Source organism: Gossypium arboreum, chromosome 6, assembly GCF_025698485.1.
Source record: "Gossypium arboreum isolate Shixiya-1 chromosome 6, ASM2569848v2, whole genome shotgun sequence".
NCBI classification, from domain to species: domain Eukaryota; kingdom Viridiplantae; phylum Streptophyta; class Magnoliopsida; order Malvales; family Malvaceae; genus Gossypium; species Gossypium arboreum.
In genome coordinates this window covers 111799948-111823087 of record NC_069075.1, presented here as the reverse complement: position 1 = coordinate 111823087, position 23140 = coordinate 111799948, and positions in this window count along the sequence as shown.

Here is a 23140-nt window from a genome sequence, read left to right as displayed (position 1 = left end):
ATCTTGGACTCAATTTACCCTTTCGACCGAATCGAAGAACTTTATTCCAAAGAGACACTTTCAGAAATACCTTGTCACCGACTTGAAATTCAATCTCTTTTCGCTTAAAGTTGGTATATGATTTTTGACGATCGGAAGCTGCTTTTAGACTATCTCGAATAACCTTTACTTTTTCTTCTGTTTCCCGGATCAAATCAACCCCATGTATCTTCCTTTCATTGAGCTCTGTCCAATATAACGGTGTTCTACATTTTCTACCATACAAATCTTCATACGGAGCCATTTTAATACTAGACGATAATCATTATTGTAAGCAAATTCAATCAAAGGTAGATACCTCTCCCAATTACCTTCAAACTCTAGTATACAACATCGGAGCATATCTTCCAATACTTGAATTACACGCTCAGATTGACCATCTGTCTGAGGATGAAATGCAGTGCTGAAATACAACTGAGTACCCAAGGCTTCTTGCAATTTGTCCTAGAAACTAGACGTAAATCGGGGATCTCTATCTGATATAATGGAGACAGGCACTCCATGTAACCTGACAATCTCAGATATGTACAGTTCAGCTAGTTTATCTAAAGAATAATCCATACGTACTGGAATAAAGTGAGCTGACTTTGTTAATCGATCAACAATCACCCAAATAGCATCTGTTTTCCTCAGAGACAAAGGTAGCCCCGATACAAAATCCATAGTGATTCTTTCCCATTTCCATTCCGGTATAGTAATTGGCTGAAGTAACCCCGAAGGTACCTGATGTTCAACTTTAACTTGTTGACATATTAAACACCTTGATACAAACTCAGAGATATCACGTTTCATTCCCGACCACCAGTACATCTTTTTCAGATCATTATACATTTTATTACTCCCCGGATGTACAGACATAGTACTACTGTGGGCCTCGCATAGAATCTTCTGTATGAGCTCTGAATTCTGAGGTACACATACCCTACCTCTGAATAATAAACAATCATCAGAACCAATCTGAAATTCAGAATCACTACCTGACTCACACTGTGCCCGTTTAACCTGTAACTTCTCATCATTCTTCTGAGCTTCACATATTTGCTGTAAAAATGACGGTTTAGCTCTCAATTCAGCTAGGATTGAACCATCATCAGTCAATGATAACCAGGTATTCATAGCTCGTAAAAGCAAGCAGAGATTTCGGCTCAAAGCATCACTACAACATTAGCCTTACCGGATGGTAATTAATGATCAAATCATAGTCCTTTATCAGTTCAAGCCACCTGCGCTATCTCAAATTCAAATCTTTCTGTGTCATCAAATATTTCAAGCTTTTATGATCAGTATAAATATGACATTTCTCACCGTACAAGTAATGCCGCCATATCTTCAAATAAGAAATACAATAGCACTAATTCAAGATTATGTCTTGGTAATTTCTTTCATGTGGTTTAAGTTGTCTTGAAGCATAGGCTATTACTTTACCTTCTTGCATCAAAACACAACCTAAACCATTTAATGAGGCATCACTTGTAAATAACAAATTCCTTACCGGTTCAGTTGCACTAATACAGGTGCTTTCGTTAATAGGTCTTTCAATCGGTTGAAACTTTGTTGACATTCATCAGTCCACTCGAACTTTACATCTTTCTGCAATAATCGAGTCATTGGAGAAGCTATCATAGAGAATCCTTGTACAAATCTCTGATAATAACCAGCTAAACCCAAGAAACTTCTAATTTCAGATACATTCTTCGGTGGACTCCAATTAACAATAGCTGAGATTTTACTTGGATCTACAATGATGCCTTCGGCAGATACAATGTGTCCAAGAAAACCCACTTCTCGAAGCCAAAATTCACATTTACTGAATTTAGTATACAACTGCTTCTCTCGTAGAATTTTCAACACAATTCTCAAATGTTCTGCATGTTCTTCTTCATCCCGAGAATAAACCAAAATATCATCAATGAATACTACTACAAATCTGTCTAAGTACGGTCCGAATACCGGTTCATCAAATCCATGAATCTGCAGGTGTATTAGTTAGCCCAAACGGCATAACTAGAAACTCATAATGCCCGTACCTGGTTCTAAAGGCTGTTTTTGGCACATCTGACTCCTTTACCCGTAACTGATGATAACCTGATTGAAGATCAATCTTTGAAAACATAGTAGCACCTTTCAGCTGATCAAATAAATCATCAATCCGGGGTAACGGGCACTTATTCTTTATGGTTACTTTATTAAGCTGCCGTTAGTCGATACACAATCTCAAAGACCCATCTTTCTTTTTCACAAACAGAACCGGAGCACCCCAAGGTGAATGGCTTGGTCGGACAAAACCCCTGTCAATAAGCTCTTGCAACTGTGTCTTTAACTCTTTTAATTCTATAGGAGCCATCCGGTACGGAGCTATGGAGATCGGAGTAGTTCCCGGAATCAAATCTATAGAAAATTCCACTTCTCTTTCTGGTGGCAATCCTGGTAATTCTTCTGGAAACACATCGGAAAATTCACATACCACTGGAACTGCCTGTATCTTTGACTCAGATACCTTGGTGTCGAGTACATAAGCATCATACCCCTTTTTGACATACCTTTGTGTTGCCATTACTGAAATCATATCAGATAACCCCTCTGTCTGATCAGATTTAACTCGGGGCAACTCACCATTCTGACATTTTAGCACAATATATTTTTGTTTACAATTTACTACCGCATCATGCTGGGTTAACCAATCCATACCCAATATCACGTCAAATTCATCAAATGGCAGTAACATCAAATCAGCCGGGAAATAATAACCTCTTACCATCAGTGGACAATTTTTACAAATTTTATCCACTAACACAGACTGGCCTAGGGGGTTCGAGACTTTAACCACAAATTCAGTAGGTTCAACAACAATTGCAAGTTTAACACATATATATGAATGCGTAGAACCAGGATCAATCAATGCAGTAATATCAGTATCAAGTAAAGAAAATGTACCAGAAATAACATCGGGTGCTGAAGCATCTTCTCTGGCACGAATGGCATATGTCCTAGCAGGTGCTCGTACCTCAGGCCTACCTATAGTATCTTTTGTAGCTCCTCGACTACCACTGAAATTACTGGATGATCGAGGTGGTCTGCCCCTCGAAACTAGATTACTCGGCTTCGATATATGTTCAACTTCTTTTTCAACCCTTTCTGGACAATCTCTGAGGAAATGGTCAAAAGAACCACATCGGTAACAAGCCCCACTCTTAAATCGGCATTCACCAAAATGAGCTTTATTACAAGATCGGCATCTCGGTTTAGGAGTGCCAACACCGCCAACACTGGTCACTGATGGAGTAGAAGGCCTTGGATTAGTGCGTTGAGAACCTCGCTCTTTGCCCGAATACCCAATGGCTGAAGTAGAACGATCCTGATATTTCTTCAATTTCTTTGAAGTAGAAAACTGGGATTTTCCCATCGGTCTTTTACTAAAAATTTGAGCTTCCCTCTTAGCCTGTTTCTTTTCTTTGCTCAATTCTTCTGCTTTATAAGCTCTCTCTGCCAATGTAGCAAACTCTCGAATTTCAAGAATTCCGATCAGTAACTTAATGTCTTCATTCAACCCTTCTTCGAATCGTTTGCACATTTCATCTTCTGACTGTACCCATTCTTGAGCATATTTACTCAAACGAACAAATTCTCTTTCATATTCAGATATTGATCTATTGCCCTGTTTCAGCTCAAGAAATTCTTTTCTTTTCTGGTCAAGGAACTTCTAGCTGATATATTTTTTTCCGAACTCGGTCTGAAAGAATTCCCATATAATTTCTTCTTTCGAAACAACTGAAGCTTTAGTATTCCACCAATGGTAAGCTGTATCTTTTAGTAGTGAGACGGCACATTTCAGACATTCTTCTGGTGTACAAGATAATTCTTCCAGAACCCGAGTAGTGTTTTCTAACGAATTCAGCCCGTTCGAATCATCATCAATCTATTGCTCGAAATTCTTCGCCCCATATTTTGAATTTTATCTCTTGGAGCTTTCCTTTTCGATGATTCAATACTGCACCTTATGGGATCTCGAACCGTGGAGGAGCGGGGAGGGGAGCTTGAACTTGCTGCACTATAGGGTTAGTTCTTAAGTATTGATTAAACCATTCATTCATCATTTGAAAGAAGGTTGTTTTGCCTCCTCCCTCGACCCTCTGTCTCGGCCTTCTCTTGCTAGTTTCTTCTTTTTGTCTTCGAAGCCGAGCATGACTCCCGACTTCCTCAGATTGAGCTCGGTCGATGACATTACTATAAGAAAACACATTTTAAATGGCAGGAGATATCACACTATCAATAATAATTTAAATGGCATGTATAGCTAATCCCGTATTTGCTACATCGGTCCTAGAACCGGCTAAACCGTAGCTCTGATACCAATAAATGTAATACCCCTACCCTATTCATTGCCGGAATAGGGTACGAGACATTACCGGAGTTTGCGAATTAATTTTTTTTTATATTCAATATAGCCCTTTTATAAATATCTAACCTTCCCTGTAATATTAAATCGAGACCAATCCACATCAACCAAATCAATTTAACATATTTTCATGATAGATTCATGCATTTATATAAGATAACGTCATCACATATCTATAACCAGGTTTGTTAACCATACTAATGGCTAACTTTACATTCATTTCACGTAAACATTTACTTTGTTAGCTTATACATGCCATTGATTTCCAAAATAAAGTTTCTTTATATACCGAAATCCACGAGGTTGACGATGTGATGTGTCTCCCACCAAATCCGACCTCAGAGCTCTTAACACTACAAAAGCAGGGAAAAGGAAAGCGGGTAAGCACTTTGTGCTTAGTAAGCTCATGTAACAAGAATTATACTTACCTAATATTTTCAATACAATACAATAAACATCCATATATCCATTCAATGCATTATTACCCTAATATGCACAAACTCAACATTCAAGTTAGTACAATAATTTCCATGTACCAATAATATATACTATGATTGATGAGCTCGTCAATACCATGATTTCCATTTCCTTGTTATTTTTCCATATTTATCCCGTTGAATTTCTTGGAATTTTCGATGGATTTTTAGAGGTACACTTTTAGTGTACAATTCCGGGTCTGTCAATTCATATTCATGTGCGCACATTTCCATTTCAGAGAGCACACTCCCGCGAACCTCAACCTTGCAGCGGGATTACCAGTCCAGGCTAAATCCCCTGCAATATAAACTCATAGAGTATTGTCGGGATTACCAGTCCAGGCTAAATCCCCTGCAACGACAATTACTCTAATGAGCTTGGATCTGAATTACCAGTCTAGGCTAAATTCAGACCCTAATTCGGATTACCCGTCCGGGCTAAATCCATTTTACACATATTCTTCGGGAGGGCTATATCAGGATAGGATCACCCGTCCAGCTAGATCCTTTTACCGTCAATTCCTTTTCAGAGATCCATCGAATTTTCCTTTCATTCAACCGGATTTCTTCCCATTTTATCAAATATATCAATGTTTCATTAATTTTCATACAATGAACACTCAAATCAAATTCACATCAATAACATACAATCTCAAGCATTTAAGAATATAATTCAAGTTACACGAACTTACCTTGATACTGTTTGTAAACAGTAAAAATCTACTAATCCCGAACTTTTTCCTTCCCTCGATTCGTATTTGAATCTTCTGGATCTAAATAAATAAATTTAATTATCAATTTAATACATTTCATGTTCATATGCAACATTCTCTATAATTCAACTATTATTTATAGTTCATTCAAAGCTGTCTACTTGAGTCATAGTCACTAAATTATTTATAACTTCATCTACGGAACTCCAAATTAAGATCCGTTAATTTTCTATGAAACTAGACTCATATATATTTTTATCATAAAAGTTTCAGAATTTTTGGTTTATCCAATCAGTACAGTTTATTCTTCAAAGTCACCCCTGTTCTATTGTCTAACAGTTCTGACCCTTCTTCACTAAAAATAAATTATCTCTTTATACAGAATTCAAATGATGTTATCATTTGTTTCTATTAAAAATATACTCATTAAAAATTATATACATATAAATTTAAGTCCCTAATTATTTTTATTCAATTTTTTATAATTTTTCAAAGTCAGAACAAGGAAACCCGAATTCATTCTGACCTTGTCTCACAAAATTCATTATATCTCAAAATTTACAACTCCATTGCTTACAATATTTCTTTTATGAGAAACTAGACTCAATAAGATTTAATTCCATATTTTGTTCATCTTCTAATTCGATTTCTACAATTTTTGGTGATTTTTCAAAGTTAGTCTACTGCTGCTGTCCAAACTGTTTTAGTGCAAGCTGTTTATTACCATTTTTCCCCTAAGCTTTTAATAAATGATAATTTCGTCCCTACTCAATTGAGCTGATTTTTCTCAATTAAAATTTTATTCTATCACCTTAAACTAGTTTACAACCTTTAGGAATCAGAATTTCAGCAATAGACTTTAATTCCAAACATTTTCACAATTAGGTCCTAAAAATCAATTTCCATTGAAATTGCCTAATAAAATCATCTCATAAACAAATTAAAGCTTTAATTTCATTCTATTTCATCATAAAATTACAGCACTCAACCATGGTGACTTTCAATTTCATCCATGAAATCAAAAACTAATGAATTTAATAGTAGGACCTAGTTGTAAAAGTCTTAGAAACACAAAATTACAAGAAAAAGGCAAGGATTAACTCACTTGGTGCAAAATTATGAAATACCAGCTTAGAGAACCCTCCTATGGCGTTTTTAGCTGCTGGAATTGAAGAGAAATGAAGAGAAATCTAGATATTTCCTATTTAGTCCTAGTTTTATTTAGTTAATTTTGCAATATTCCAATTTTACCCTTAATTTATCAATTTTTCTGCTGATTTCATACCCTTGCCGTCCAGCCCAAATAAATTTTGAGTCTAATTGCCTTTTAAATCCTTTCTCATTGGACTCTTAAGCTATTTAATCACTCTAGCAACTTTTACACTTATTACAATTTAGTCCTTTTCATTTAATTGACTACCCAAACATTAAAATTTCCTAACGAAATTTTAATACCACATTAATAACATTTCATAAATATTTATAAAATTATTTTCGACTCGGTTTTACAAGATAGAGGTCCCGATACCTTATTTTACCCAATTTCTTCAATAATTTCTTTTTCTAACTAATCACTAAATCGATAAAATTTTCCTATCAATATTTTCATACGATTTTCCTATCATATCATTTTCAAGCAAAAATATTGAAATAAATTTCTCTTTAAATCGGATCTATGGTTACGAAACCATTGTTCCGATAACCTTGAATTTAGGCCATTACAGTTAGGGGATGTTACATAGCCAGATATGTTGATTCTGATTATGTAGGAGACTTAGATCGAAAAAGGTCTCTCATAGGTTACCAATTTGTTTTTGGGAATTATGCCATTAGTTGGAAAGCAACACTTCAAGTTACAATGGCTTTTTTGACTATTGAAGTAGTACACATGGCAATTACAGAAGCAATAAAAGAAGCAAATTGGTTAAGGGGCTTGTTCAGTGAACTAGTAAGTGAAAAGGGGCAACTGTTGTATATTGTGATAGTCAAAGTGCCATACATCTCATCAAAGATCAAATCATCAAGAGGGAGCGAATCACATAGACACTCGATATCATTGTTTTCAAGAAGTGATCATTTAAGGGGATATTCATATTCTTAAAATTGGCACAGAACACAAACCGACCGACATGTTGACAAAGAACCTTCCAGTTTCAAAGTTCTAGTACTGCTTGGACTTGGTAAGTATCTGAAGAAGAATTAGCTAAGCCCATAACAGAGCTTGGTGAAGGAGTTGGTCCAAATACAATTCAAGGTGGAGATTTGTGTGAGAAAGCCTCTTATTTTAGCCAAAACTTATTTTAGCTTTTATTCTCATAGTTAAACTCTGTTTTTAGTTTCCCACTTAAACTTTAATTAACCTAAAGTTGTTGTAGTCATATATGATACAAATTTCATCCTATAAATAGGCCTTAGTTACTCTAGGTTTTACATGACAAAAATATTTAGATTGAGAGAATTTTGTTCTTTGTTTCAAAGGGGTGGGGCCTCAGGGTTTTTCTTTTAATTCTCTCTATCTTTTGTACTCTCCTTTATTATAGTGAAATCTCCTTTTGCCCATGGTTTTTTTATCCTCATTTAAGGAGTTTTTCCACGTAAAATTTACGTGTTTGATCTTTTTGATTCGTATTTTCTTCACTTTGTTCGTTATTTAATTAGGTTTATCCCTTACACTTTCAAGTAAGAGATAATATGATGTGTGCTATAAAAAGCATTAAGATTAAGAAATGAGTATGTTCTTTATACATAAATATGATTGATTAAACTGAATATAAATCAAAGGTAAAATGACTATGTATAATTTGAGAGTAATGTAAAGAACCATGGAAAAAAATAGAGAAATTTACTAAATAAATAGTGTTGGACATCAATAGTGACTCTACTTTGAAAATTCACCAAAAATAATAGAAAGTGTTTTATAGGGTGAATAAAATATGAAATTAAAGCTTATTGAGTCTATTATCTTATGGAAGAAATGTGTAAGCAATGGAATTTTATATTTTGAGATATATTAGTTTTTGTGGGATAAGGTTAGAATAGATTTAGGTTCCCTATTGTAACTTTGAAAAATCATAAAAATTGTAAAAAATTATTATGGGATGAAATTTATTATTTTAAATTATTAATGAATCTATTTTAAGTGAATCAATCAGAAATATCATTTGAACCATGTAGTAAGAGATAATTAATTTTTAGTAAAGAAAGGTTGAAGCTGTCAAGAAGTAGAATAGGGGCAAATTTGAAGAATTTACTGTACTGATTGGTTAAAGTAGAAATACTTAAATTTTTATGGTAAAAATGTATTTTATTCTAGTTTCAAAAACATCATGCGGATATTACTTTCAAATTATGTAGCTCAAGATATAAATAATTTAGTGACTATGACGCAAGTAGACAACTTTGATATGAGCACATAAGTAAGTAATGGAATTATAGTTACTGTTACATATAAGCATGCCATACTAAAAGCTAAAAGTTATAATATATATACACATAAAGGATGATGAATGGAGAGGAAGAGGAGGAAAAAGAAATATTAGAACAATTTGAAATGTTACGAAATGATTAAAGGTGATGGAATGAAAACATAAGTAAGTAATGGAATTATATTTAATGTTACATATAAGCATGACGTACTAAAAGCTAAAATTATAATATATTTACACATAAAGGGTGAGGAATGGGGAGGAGAAGGAGGAAAAAATAGTATATGAATTTGAAACGTTACGAAATGATTATAAGTGATGGAATGATACATGTGAGAATGTTTAAACGAATTGATAAAATAATAAGTGAATACTTTTTAATTGATGTGATTTTAGAATCTTGGCTAAAAGTTTATGAAGAACTAAATTAATTGGCACAATTTAGAAAAAAAACGAAATATACATACTACTTTAGAAAGTACAAGTCCTCCAATGGACTTATTTGTAAAACTTTAATAATTGTGTTAATTTTATAAACTTTGTTATCTTTGATTGAATATCATGTTTTAATGAGCACCTTAAACTCATAAATAGTTCTATCATAAATTAAATTATTACTAAAATGAGTAAAATGGTCTTCAATAATCAAATAATAAGATAAATTAATCTGAAATTTTTCTAGTTGCTTCGGTAACTAGTGTGACATCCCCGTACCTTGACTCGATGATCGGGTCGGGTATAGGGGTGTTACAATTATTCTACCAGAAAGTAGCGGGAATTGATTTTCCAATAATAATTTATATTTCTTGGGAATTATAATTTCTACTTGTTTCTATTAAGAGAATTGCTTTCCTACTGAAAGTAATAAATTGTTTATAGTTCTATGTTTGGTTCGTGTTGCTTAAGCTCACATTCAACACAATTCGAGGTACGAGGATAGCGGAGAAGGTTGTTCGATTGAAAGTCGGGAATAACATATATCTGTCTCGCTCAAAACACAAGTAATTTTTGGGAAAAAAATTATTACTATAAATATAAAAAATTAGATCAATTTTCAAAATTTTAATTTTCTATTGTGCCTAAAAATCATTTTCTAAACCTGGTTTTTCCAACAATTCGTATTAGAGTTAGGTTGTGCTATGTTTATACTATAAACTAATACCGAATTTTCTCTCTTCTTCATGTTTTTAAGAAAAATATTTTTGCAAGATTTAGAATACCTCGTGCTCTTGTAAGTGACAAAGGATCCCACTTTTGCAGCAAGCAGTTTGAAAGGCTCTTAGCCAAATACAACATGAGACACCAAATAATTATAGCATATCATCCGCAAGCTAATGGACAAACATTGGTGTCTAATCGATAGATTAAGCAGATACTAGAAAAAACCGTCAATCCAAAAAGAAAAGATTGGTCACTAAGATTAAATGATGTATTATGGGCTTTTAGAACAACATACAAAACCCTTTAGGCATGTCTCCTTACAAGTTGGTGTGTGGAAAAAACTTCCATTTGCCAATCGAGTTGGAAAAGAAAGCATATTGGGAAATAAATGAATTGAATTTAGATCCTAAATTGGCCAAGAAAGAGAGATTTTTACAGTTGCAAGAATTAGAAAAATTTAGATTTATGGTCTATGAAAATGCAAAACTATATAAAGAAATTAGTAAACTTCGGCATGCTGCTAGAATAAAGATGGGATTTCTTATCAAGAAAACAGGTACTCTTGTTCAATTCAAGATGAAAATTATTTCCCAGAAAACTTAAATCAAGATGGACAGGATCGTACATTATAAATCAAGTGACACCTCATGACGCAATAGAACTTATTAGGAATAGGGGACAACTGTTTCTTGTCAATGGTCAAAGAGTAAAACATTATTTCGGAGGAACAACTAAAGAAGTCATCGAAACACAAGTTTTGCAATGTAAATTCAAATGGAATCAACAAAAAGGGAGAAAAAACTATGGAAGAAAATTGAGAAACAGATGAAGATTTCGAAAACTTCACAACCAATGGGGAAAGAATTGAATTAAGGAAAAAAGGCATAGCTGCAAAAATAAATCAGGTCAGAAACTTCCCAACATGTCATGACACCAACTTTATATGTCGCAACATTGAACCAAATCTGACATAGGTAGTCTGCTCTCGATGTTGCGACAACAAATGGGGATGTCACGACACCCCTACGTAACCTACTATTCTGAATCTCCTAACTTAGGACGTATTTGTAGTAGAATTAGGAATTTGTAGATATTAAACCTAAAATTTTTCACAAATCTTCAAAAGCAGCATTACAAGCAATTCACCAATAGTAAAAGAAGGATTTATGTCAAATTAAGGTTGATCCTATTACAATTTTTTTTGAAATTATGAATACATCTGTTGAATTCCAGCTAAAGGACGTAGACAAATACCTACAACATTTGCAACCCAAAACATTAATCCAAGAATAGGGTTTTGACCCTTTTATGAGAAATTGCAAAGGAATATGGGAGATTGCAATTGAACGTGAATGGACTACCTTTTGCTTAACACCAGAAGAATCGAAAATCATACCTATTGTGCAAGAATTTTATCTAGCATTAAAGGAAAGAAAGTAACGAGACCATATTATGAGATGCAATCACAAGTTACAGTCAAAGGGGTAGATGTTTTAGTAACTGAAGGACGTATTTTTTAATTTTATGATGCTTCATACTGTTACCGTGATTTCATGTTCAAAACAGATCCAATCAATTCAAATCCATAGACATGGAGGAAGTAATAATGTCCTTAATTGAAGGAAAAGAAGAATGGACATACCAACGAGACATTAATCTCCTAGTAACATTCAATCAAACACTTATGACTCCGATGTCAAAAATCTGATGAAGTTTATTTGCTCAAGAATTTTGCCTACATCAGATATCTCCAATATCAATCCTTTACAGGATGGTATACGCAATCTTACATAAAAAAAAATATGCATTGGTACATGGATTTATCAGAGTATGCTTGAATGTGTACGAGATCAATCAAAAGGGACATTTTTTCTACATTTAATAATGACATAATACAAAGAAGCAGGAGTACCTATAGAATAAAATGTGATATAGTTTGTAATAGGTGTTACTATATATTTGAAGATCTTACTATTTGTATATTTTTTAATAGGTTTTTGAAATTGAAAATGGTAAGTCGCTTATGTATCATGCCAAAATTATGTGTAGATATGATTTCTCCTAGCAGTGTGTTCCAAAACTTGTCCTTGTATACTAGTTTCTCAAGAGTCGTTTTTCATGTTTTGTTTTTATGCTTCTTTGCTTAAGGACAAACAATGAATTAAGTGTGGGGGATTTTGATCTATCACAATTTGTTATAACAGATTAAACTAGTTTTCATACTTAAGGAGCTCGAATACGAGCAATCTTAGTATGTCCTATTTAGTTTTTTTACTTTAGTTTCAATTTAATAAAAAGTGTGATTTGAACTGATTTTATGACCTGTGGCATTCTTGTAATTATATGCACGATATGTATGTGAATGAATATATTTGATTAATTTATTATTTATATGATAAAGTAAATTTGTCAAAGTTGTGATTCCTAGAAATTAGAGTGGGTGTATTCTTTTTGTAAGTTTTAATGCTTTTTGTAACACCCTGAACCCGAGACCGTTGCCGGTGTCGGACACGAGGGGTTAACAAGCCAAAACCACTTATGGCACCGACCAATTTGACATTCCCAGGCAAGCTGGAAAACTGCGTCGCTGTCGCCTTAAAAAGCATATCTCGAGTTTCACAACTCGGAAACTGATTCCGTAAATTTTACCTGAATTTAGACTCATATATCCATCCATGGATTTATTTCTAGAATTTTTGGTCGGGCCAATTGGTACAGTTTATTAGTTAAAGTTGCCCATGTTACAGGGATCGACTACACTGACCTTCGCGTGTTACAACTTGAATATCTCTCTGTACAGGGTTTCAATACTGATATCGTTTGTTTCCAATGAAACTAGACTCAAAATGGAATCTGCACATATAAGGCATGACTTCTAATTAATTCTGGATAATTTATGGAAAATTTTCAAAGTCACGACAGGGGACCCAGAAACCGTTCTGGCCCTGTCTCACGAGAACTTTAATATCTCTCGGTATACTGATCATATGATCGTTTCGTTACTTTCATATGAAAATAGACTCGTCAAGGTTCGATCACATAATTTATTCACTATTTAAAACCATTCCTAAAAACTTTGGTGATTTTTCACATCCACGTCACTGCAGCTGGCAGCCTCTGTTTTTAAGGTAGGCTTTACCTATATTGTAGTTCCCATGGACCAACTATAGTCTAGTCATACTTAGGTCCACATATGATCATATTTAGCCATTCCAATGGCTGATCATGTGACCAACTCTCTCATTCCAAACCATAATCACATCATGAAACCAAATATAATTACAAACCACATATGGTCAAATTCCATACTCCACTTTTACGAACCATTTTCGCATGGCCGTACACATATACATCACAAGTACTTAAAAATAACCGAGGGTAGTCCTATACATGCCATATCCAAAACTCAACTAAAGGAGTACCAAAAGGGCTTTGATAGTGTGGTTGACTTCAACTTCTATGATCCCGAATCCGATCGCTAACGAGCAAAATCTATAAACAGAGAAACAAAGAAACGGAGTAAGCAATTTATGCTTAGTAAGTTTGAGCCATAAAATACACACAACCAAAGCATAGCATTCAAGTAGCTAAACAATAATTCATATGCACAATTTCTCAAAGACATGCTTACTTCACAATCCCAACTCTTATATTCATACACAAATAACGGCCTAGTTAATGCCGATAGCTCATTTATCATTAGAGCGAATATTCGATGCGCATTTACTCATAGTGTGCAAAGCACACAAAACATACCTTGTTGTTGGGAATTTCACAAGTGCAATAACTGAAAATTTTCCAGCAGCTTATAAATTTCAATTCACATACCTTCGAGTTTATCCGGATATAGCTACTGTTCAAAACACCTTGGGACATAGCCCGGTTATGGTAACCCGCACAAATGCCTTGGGACTTAACCGGATATCACAACTCGCACAATTGCCTTCGGGCTTAGCCCGGGTATCATAGCTCGCACAATTGCCTTCGGGCTTAGCCCGGATATCATAGCTCGCACAATTGCCTTCGGGCTTAGCCCGGGTATCATAGCTCGCACAATTGCCTTCGGGCTTAGCCCGGATATCACTCGAACATTCATACACATCTTTGTTTCATTTTCACAACAAAACTTTTATGCACAATTCACTTAACAAAAATATCATTTCGGCTCAATGGCCATATACAAGGGCAAATTTGATTGCTTATTACTTCATTCAATCGAATCAAAATCTAAGTTTCGATACTCAAAACTTACCTCGGATGTTGTCGAGCGATTCCGATGGCTATTCGACTACTTTTTCCTTCCCTTTATCGGATTTGGTCCCCCTTTGCTCTTGAGCTTAATTTAACAAATAATTTGATTCAATCATTTGAGTATCGAAAAGAAGAACTCAAGGCACTTAGCCCACATATATTCACTAGACATTAAAGTCACATAAGTACGAATTCATGAATCGACTTAACACACAAAGCCTTCAACATGCTTACTCATGGCGAACAACACAACCTCTTAGGCACTCATTCATGGCCGATTATGCATGTTGATGTTGAGGCCAATTACATGTTTAACACCACACATGAATGGCACACATTTTACTAGCTAATGCTTTACATATTGTAGCTCAATACTTATAATATAGCATCAAGCACTCATATGGCCGATTATACTTAGCCATACTTGCACCAAATCAACAATAAATTCCAAGATTTTCACATCATATGTGTACTAGGCGAATGTACTTGCAATTTCACAAACATTCTTCAACAATTTCTTCTTTAAACAAACATATTTATCATTTACTTCATAACCAAATCATCATGTGCAAACATACATACACATATAGGTGCATGGCGAACCTCAAGGTGTTCATAACCATCTAAAACACAAATTTTACCAATCAAGTAACAAGCATAAATCATGCTCATGAATGCATCATGGCGAATACATCACATTCATACCCCTTTCAACTTCGGTCATGGTTAAACAAAGAACTCAATGTCTTACTCAAGATTGCTACAAAGAAATTTCAAGAGTAGTCAATCCATCATTGCATGCATCATTATCAAGCTTCACATTTAGCATGCAATGGCTTTAACACAATATCAACCTTGGCCTAATACCATTTCCATGGCATAACAAGGATTTGAACCATGGCTAACATGAACATCAAGTTAGCAACTAAAACATGCATGAATCTCATGACACAACTTCATACATACCTTAATCTTGATGCAAGTATAGCCAAATCTCCTTCTAGATCTCTTCTAAACCAAAATGGAGCAAAATCCTATCTTCTTCCTTAGTATTTTCGGCCAAAAGGAGAGAACAAGGATGAACAAAATTTTTCTTTGCTTTTCTTTCACTCACGGCAACAATGGGAGAATACCACACTCACACACATTTTTTTTTTGTTTCTCTTCCCACCACTAAATTTTTTATCATTTCATCACATCATGCATTATCAAAACATGTCATAACATGTTTTTCCTTGCCCATAACTCCTTGTCATGGCCGCCACTATGCCATCTTTGGGGAATTTGACATGCAAATCCCTTAATTTTGCATGCATTATCAACTAGTCATCACACATTTCCCCATCATACTTTCAAAGTTTACTACTAGGTCCTTTCTAGTGAAATTCACCTTTATAACACTAAATCGAATCATCAAAAATGGCACACACAAATTAACACATATCATAGGCATCAAAATAAATTTTAAATTATTTTTATGCCTCGATTTTGTGGTCCCGAAACCACATCCCGACTAGGGTCAATTTTGGGCTGTCACACTTTTTGTGATATGTAATTAGATCGTGGACTATCATCTCCAGTCGGGTTTTAATTTTAATTTTTAGAATAATTCATAGGAGCCGAAAATGGACTTAAGTTTTTTGTAATCAAATTTTTCAACGAATCCCAAAGAACTGAGATGTATCCAAAATTGATCAAGACGACACAAACTCAACCCAACCAACAAACAGTGGGTTGACTAGAAAAAGTCGGTGGTGGCCGATAGTGATCTTGTCGGCTTTGGTCAACAAGTGACTAGGGGTAGTTGGATGATCGATCGGTGGTGGTGGCCGACGGTGGCCTAATGGTGATGGTACCGATGACAGTGATGTCAGTAGCAACAATGGTAACCCAAGGTGGTGACGATGCTTCGATGGTTGATTTTTTCGACATTCTTTCAAAGTTTTGGGGTTTTAGGAAATAAAAAACGAGGATAATTGATTTTCACTCAAAAGGCCCAAAGAATGCTTTAGGGTAATAATTGTAATTTTTAATCTATTTTTTTAGGATGAAATTATGAAAACTTTAGTAGGCTAGAGTCATTTAATTTTATGTTTTTTATGATAGCAAGATGATATTTAAATTGACTGAAAAGTATGTTCATGCTTATGTATAATAAGCCTGGCATATAGTTTAGGAAAAGAATGTCACATGTACTTGTCATGACATTTAATTAATTCATAATTGAAATCGAAAATAAAAACCTTGCATATTTTCTAATTGAGTGCGATAAGTGTTGGAAAAAATTTGGTTCGAAAATAGTTTTCTTGTACAATGAAAAATGAAAAATTTGAAAACCGAGCTGGCTTGTGATATTTATAGCAATAAACCTTTTACCAAAATAGCACATGTGTTTTCAACTAGATGGATCCTCATCGTTCCTGGCTTTCAACCAAATGACTTTCTCAACTATTCTCTTAACACGAACTGCTTCAAGTGTGGGCTCGAATGATTCGAATCAAACATAAAACCATAAATAATTTTCTTATACTTTCAGTGTGAAAGTAAAATCTCTCTCTATAGAAATCGGTAGAATTGTTATTCTAGGAAATATAAATTATATTTAGCTAATAAAACTCTCACTATTTTCGACCAAAATAATAATATCTCAAAAGTTTTTTTTAGCACTACTAATGCCATCTATTTATGGGGAGAAGTGGACTCCTTTTTAAATTGTAGAACTCTATTTCAAATTAGCAAAATGAACTCTTAGTCTAACTAGAAGTATATGGGGTGACAATCCCGATTAAATAAACTAGGGTTTGTCGTCCCTCTATTTAGACAAAAGGACTTTTGGGCATCTCCCATATCTACTCCAATTACAAGTACTTCCTAGAATTTTAACTCAGTATTTTATAATTCTATCCAACCCGATATTTATTTTTCTATTTCCCAAAATAAAAATCTTTAAATTAATTTAAATTAATTAATTTCCCAATGAAAAAATTTTCTCAACCCAATTCTATTTCCATTAAAATCATGACAAATTTACCGTAAAAAAATCTATTAGAAAATATATTTAATATTTCTACATTCAACAAATTCATTGTGAACGAATGATTATTTCCATTTTCGAACTTCATTTAATTCAAAAACCATAAATTAGTTTCCAGGTCATTTTCATTTTAGTGAAAATCACATTTATTTCCAAATGTTTCCAATTTCTCCATTTTTAGCATTTCTATCCATTTTGATCATTTGAATCAACATGCAATTTATTTCTCATTTCAACAAGCTAATGGGGGACTAACTGGATATAAGCGATTAGCGATAAAATGATTTATAATAAAGTTTCATTTTTTCTACCTACTAATTATAAACTCATTTAGTCCCGAAGTCCTTCCACTATAGTATCGTGATTGAGCTCTACTAATATGATCATATTTTATCTCATGGTAACCATTATATCTCCCTTCATGAAAAGTAAATTATTATCAAATACTAATCAAGTCATTCATCATAGAGATGAACGACCCATGGCCACGTTTACTTTTCATTAACCATGTAATGTCAATTAAAGGATATCATTTACCCATACCTCGGGCTATGAATTGCATAATGTCAATCTAATAACCTATCATTTAACAACAAGCATAAACACACACATCATACTTATCATCCAATCCAATCATCAAAATGTTATCCCATAACCACCAAAAAAAATCTCACATTTTCAATCATTCCTTATTATCATCAACCTACCAAAACTTCATAATGACCTATCACCTTTCACATACTTAACAATTAAATTCAAAATTACAATTTCCAAGCCATACGATGTCATATCCACATACCAACAAGCATACATAATTTATACAATACCATTAAACACATATCTTTCAATCCAAAATACATGGATACAATTCAAATCCTATTTACTTGCCACATAACCAAATTAAATGATTAAAAGTCTACCAAGACGAAGGTTAGATAGTGTGATCTTCGGGATGATCCGATCCTCGAGTTCTGTAAAATGATAACTACAGGAATAAAATTCAAAACAGAGTAAGCTTCTAATAAGCTTAGTAAGTTCATAGGTTCAAAACAATTCAACTTACCTTAAGTCCCACAATTTCAACATATCATATTTAACTAAACAAATCTTCGCTGTTACCACAATTCAAATTATGAGGTGAGTTCATCGCGTATATAACACATAAAACATTTCATTCAAATATAACTCGATCTCAATCGAAGCTATAACATAAAACCATTGAACATATGCACTTTTACATATTATTACTTACTTCATCTCATTATAATACTTTCACCATTCATATAATTTAAATAACAATGCCAATTTAGCCCGATGAACTATAATAAACAAATACGGATGCACAGCTATCAACCCAAATGCTCGATTGTTCAAACAATCGTAATTCAAACACGCCCGTAGGCTACACATCCTCCCAAAAAACATTCCTGAATCACTATGGATATAACTCGGTAATCCACAACAAATGCTAGATTCTGATACAATCAGTGAATATGTATATCATACATCAACATCTCATCTTATATAAAACTCGTACAACTCTCAAAGAACCTTATCGGCATGTCAATTGTATCCTAACTCTTGTTCATTCAGGCTCAGTACATATAACAGTATATCACTTTTCAATTCAATTTTTTTCTTACCTTAGTACCAATTTGCAACATTCTAATAGACATCCAAGTATCATGAAATACACAATTCGACATTTACATTACAAAATATATAGAATTATACCATATGAACTTACTAGGGGCAAACAACAAAAGTAGGAGTGTGAAGGACTAATCTGTAATTTTTCCTTTTCCTCGATTATCTATCAGTTCTTGATCTATACATTAATTTATTTCCAAAAACTTTAAATCATCTCATTTCATTTATATGATATCTTTTAGTCATTTTTCACAATTCCCTAAAGTTCTTATTTTTATTCAATTTAGTTCCCAAAATCGTAACAAACATATTTTACACATTCAAACTCCAAAATTTTAATTTGATTTTAATCTTATCTTTATACAAACCCTCAAGTATCTATATTTATAAGAATTTCATGCCAATTTCAACATATTTTCATATTGGTCACTAAACTGAAAACTAACAAAAATCACTTTATAAAATAGTCATATTTTCCATCAAAGCTCAAACTCAACCATTTAACATAAAAAAACCTCCAAATTTAATAATGGTAACTTTTCAAAACTTTGACAATTTTACGATTTAATACCCGGAATAACTAGATTAAGCTGCAATGATCTCAAAAACATAAAAAGAACTTAAAAAGAACTTAGAAACCACTCACATGCAAAATTTCAAATCTTGGCCAAATAGTGTTCTTCAAAAATGGCTTCTTGCCTATTTTTTCTTTATGAAACGGTAAGGAAATGAAAAATGGAAGGAAAATGATGACTTATTTGTACTTTTATTATTATTTTATTAACTAATACATATACAAAATAAACATATTTATTAATGTTAATGATGCAACCATCAACTATCTAATTTAAAGTGGTTAATTTTCCACTCAAACCCCCAACCATTTATTAATTAAGCATTTTAACTAATAAAAATCAATAGTGATTAACTTTTACAATTTTTACAATTTAGTTATTGTTCCCTCATTAACGATCCAATCACTAAAATTTTCAGACCATAATTAAATTCACCTATATAAAAACTCCATAGATATTTATAAACTATTTACGGGCTCGGTTTATGGAAATGAAGTCTCGATATCTCATTTCCAAAACCATCGACTTTAGGGTTAGACCACTTGTACTATAACTAATTGTCAAATCAGAAAATCTATTAGATGAAAATTCAATACAATACTATATTTGACTTATAAATATTAAATAATAATATTTATAGACTCACTCGTCGAAATTGGGGTTCCGAAACCATATTTTTGACACCACTGAAAAATAAGTTGTTACAAACTCAATGTGGGAACTTGTAAACTTGCTGAAAGGGATAAAACCTATAGGGTGTAAGTGAATCTACAAGAAGAAAAGAAATGCGGATGCAAAAGTGGAAACTTATAAGGCCAAACTTGTTGCAAAAGGTTATACTCAGAAAGAAGGTATAGTTTATGAAGAAACATTTTCTTTAGTAGCCATGCTCAAGTCAATCCGCATATTGTTATATATTGTGGTAGCTCTCGATTATGAGAGCTAACAAATAAATATCAAGACAGCATTCTTGAACAACTATTTTGAAGAGAGCATCTATATGATGCAACCTACTGAATATAAAGCTAAATGAGATAAGTAAAAAGTTTGCAAACTCTTTAGATCCATATATTAACTTAAGCAAGCATCCCAGTCATGGAATCAAATATTTGATCAAGCAATCAAAACTGTTGCATTTAAACAAAATATAGATAAACCTTATGTTTATAAATTTATTGTGGATGGAAACATGGTCTTTCTCATTCTATATGTCGATGACATTCTACTCATTAGAAATGATGTAAGGACATTATCATCTATTAAACTAAGGTTAACTCAATAGTTTAGTATGAAGGACTTGGGAGAAGCTAACTTTGTTCTAGGTATTCGAGTTCTAAGGGATCAACCTTCTATATCATGCTTTCATCTTTCTTAGAAAGACTGTCCTAAGACAGCGAAAGAAAGAGAATACATGAGAAAGATTCCTTACGCCTTAGTAGTAGGAAGTCTCATATATGTTATACTATGCACACGTCCATAAATATGTTTCGTAATAGGGTTGATGAGTTGATATTAGGTGAATCCCGGTCGAAGACCCTAGCAAACAGTTCAACATATAGTCAAGTATTTACGGAGAACGAAGGATTGTATGCTTGTGTATCCAGAAGAAGATTTTACTCCTATTGACTATACCAATTCTAACTTCAAAATGTGTCAAGATTCGAGGAAATCAACATTGGGCTGTGTCTTTGTCTTAGACGGCTAATTCATAGTATGGAGAAGTGTCAATCAGAGTTGTACCACTGACTCCACTATGAAGTTTGAATATGTGGTTGCTTCTGAGGCAACAAAAGAAGAAATATGGCATTAAGAAATCCTTACAGATCTTGAAGTCGTTCTTGTTATAGAAAAAGCTATCACACTATATTGTGATAATAGTGCAGCAATAGATAACATCAAGGAAACTAGAAACCACAAGAGGATGGAGCACATTGATAGAAAGTATCATATCATAAGAGAGGAAGCAGTGGAAAAAATAGTGGATGTAGTCAAAGTCATATTAGAGGGCAACCTTGCAGACTTGTTTTCCAAGACTCTAATAGCTAAGAGTTGTGAGAAACATATAGAGAGCATGAGAATGCAAAATATGACAAATCTACTTCACAAGGGCAAGTAAGAGACTGTTGGATCTGGTACCATAAGTATAGTATATTCATTTTGTATACTTGTATTTTTCGACCAAATTGGTTTAATAAAATATCCATTAATTACATTAATACCTTTTGTATTATCCTCGATGTTTTTTTCTGCAAAGCAAAATGGAAATAAATATTAGCTCGTTGGTTATCTAAAGTTTAAATAATACTAAGCAGTATTACATGGATGGATCGTAATATAGAAAGATAGCTTGTATTATTAGATAAACCTAAACATGTCCTTAGTATAATGAAAAATAAGAAAACTGGTTGAAAGACTAATACGTTGTCTATCAAGTCCAATTGGGGATATGTTTTGTCTTTAGCATCTGAGCAGATGACTTGTAGAAGATGATATATAAATGTGACTGACTAGACTAACAACACATCGGACATGACCCAAGTAGAATAGATGTAACGGTCTGGTTTTGACCCTAGTCAAAATAGTGGTTTTGGGACCACAAATCTGAGTCTAAAAAATATTTTAATATTATTTTTTGTGTCTGCGATATGTGAATTTATATCTGTGAAATTTCTGTGATTTAATTTGTCTGTATCTGTGCTTAATTATGAAAAAGGACTTAGTCGTAGTGAATACAAAAGTAGCCTTCTATTTGTTTAAGTGCCTAATTGATTTGTCTTGTTAAATATAAGGTATTTAAGATGCAATTAGACCATTGTTATATGGTATGGACAATTATGGACATTAGCGGATGGAAATTAATGTTTTATTAACAAGGCTAAAATGGTAAAAAGTGTATAAATGATATATTAAATAAAAATAAACATGAAATGTGTCCATAATAGGTTGTTCTTGCCGAAAAACCAAAGGGAAAAGAAATATATAAGCTTATTTAGGGCTCGGCCCTTGTTCATCTTGATTAAGGTATGAATTTTCGACCATTTTTGATAATTTCTACGTTTCTATGATCGTTGTTTCGTGTTCTTCAAAGCCCATGTCTGAATTTCTGTTTTTGTTAAAGATTTCATGAGATGCCATTGTTTGACATCATGAGTTTTTTGATGTTTTTGGATGAATTATGAAGGCTTGGTAGATGGATTATAAGTTGTCTTTGGATTTTTGATGAAATTGAGCAATTTGGGCTAAATTGTAAAAAATTTATTTTGAGGGAATAAAATGTGAAATAAATGAAATTTGTGAACTAGTATGAGTACTAGGAGAATTTGGCTAAGTTTGTGTATATGCAAATTATGTGTATTTTGTGATTTTGTGAAATAGGGACTAAAGTGTCGAAATGTGAAAATGTGAGGGCTAGTTTCTAAA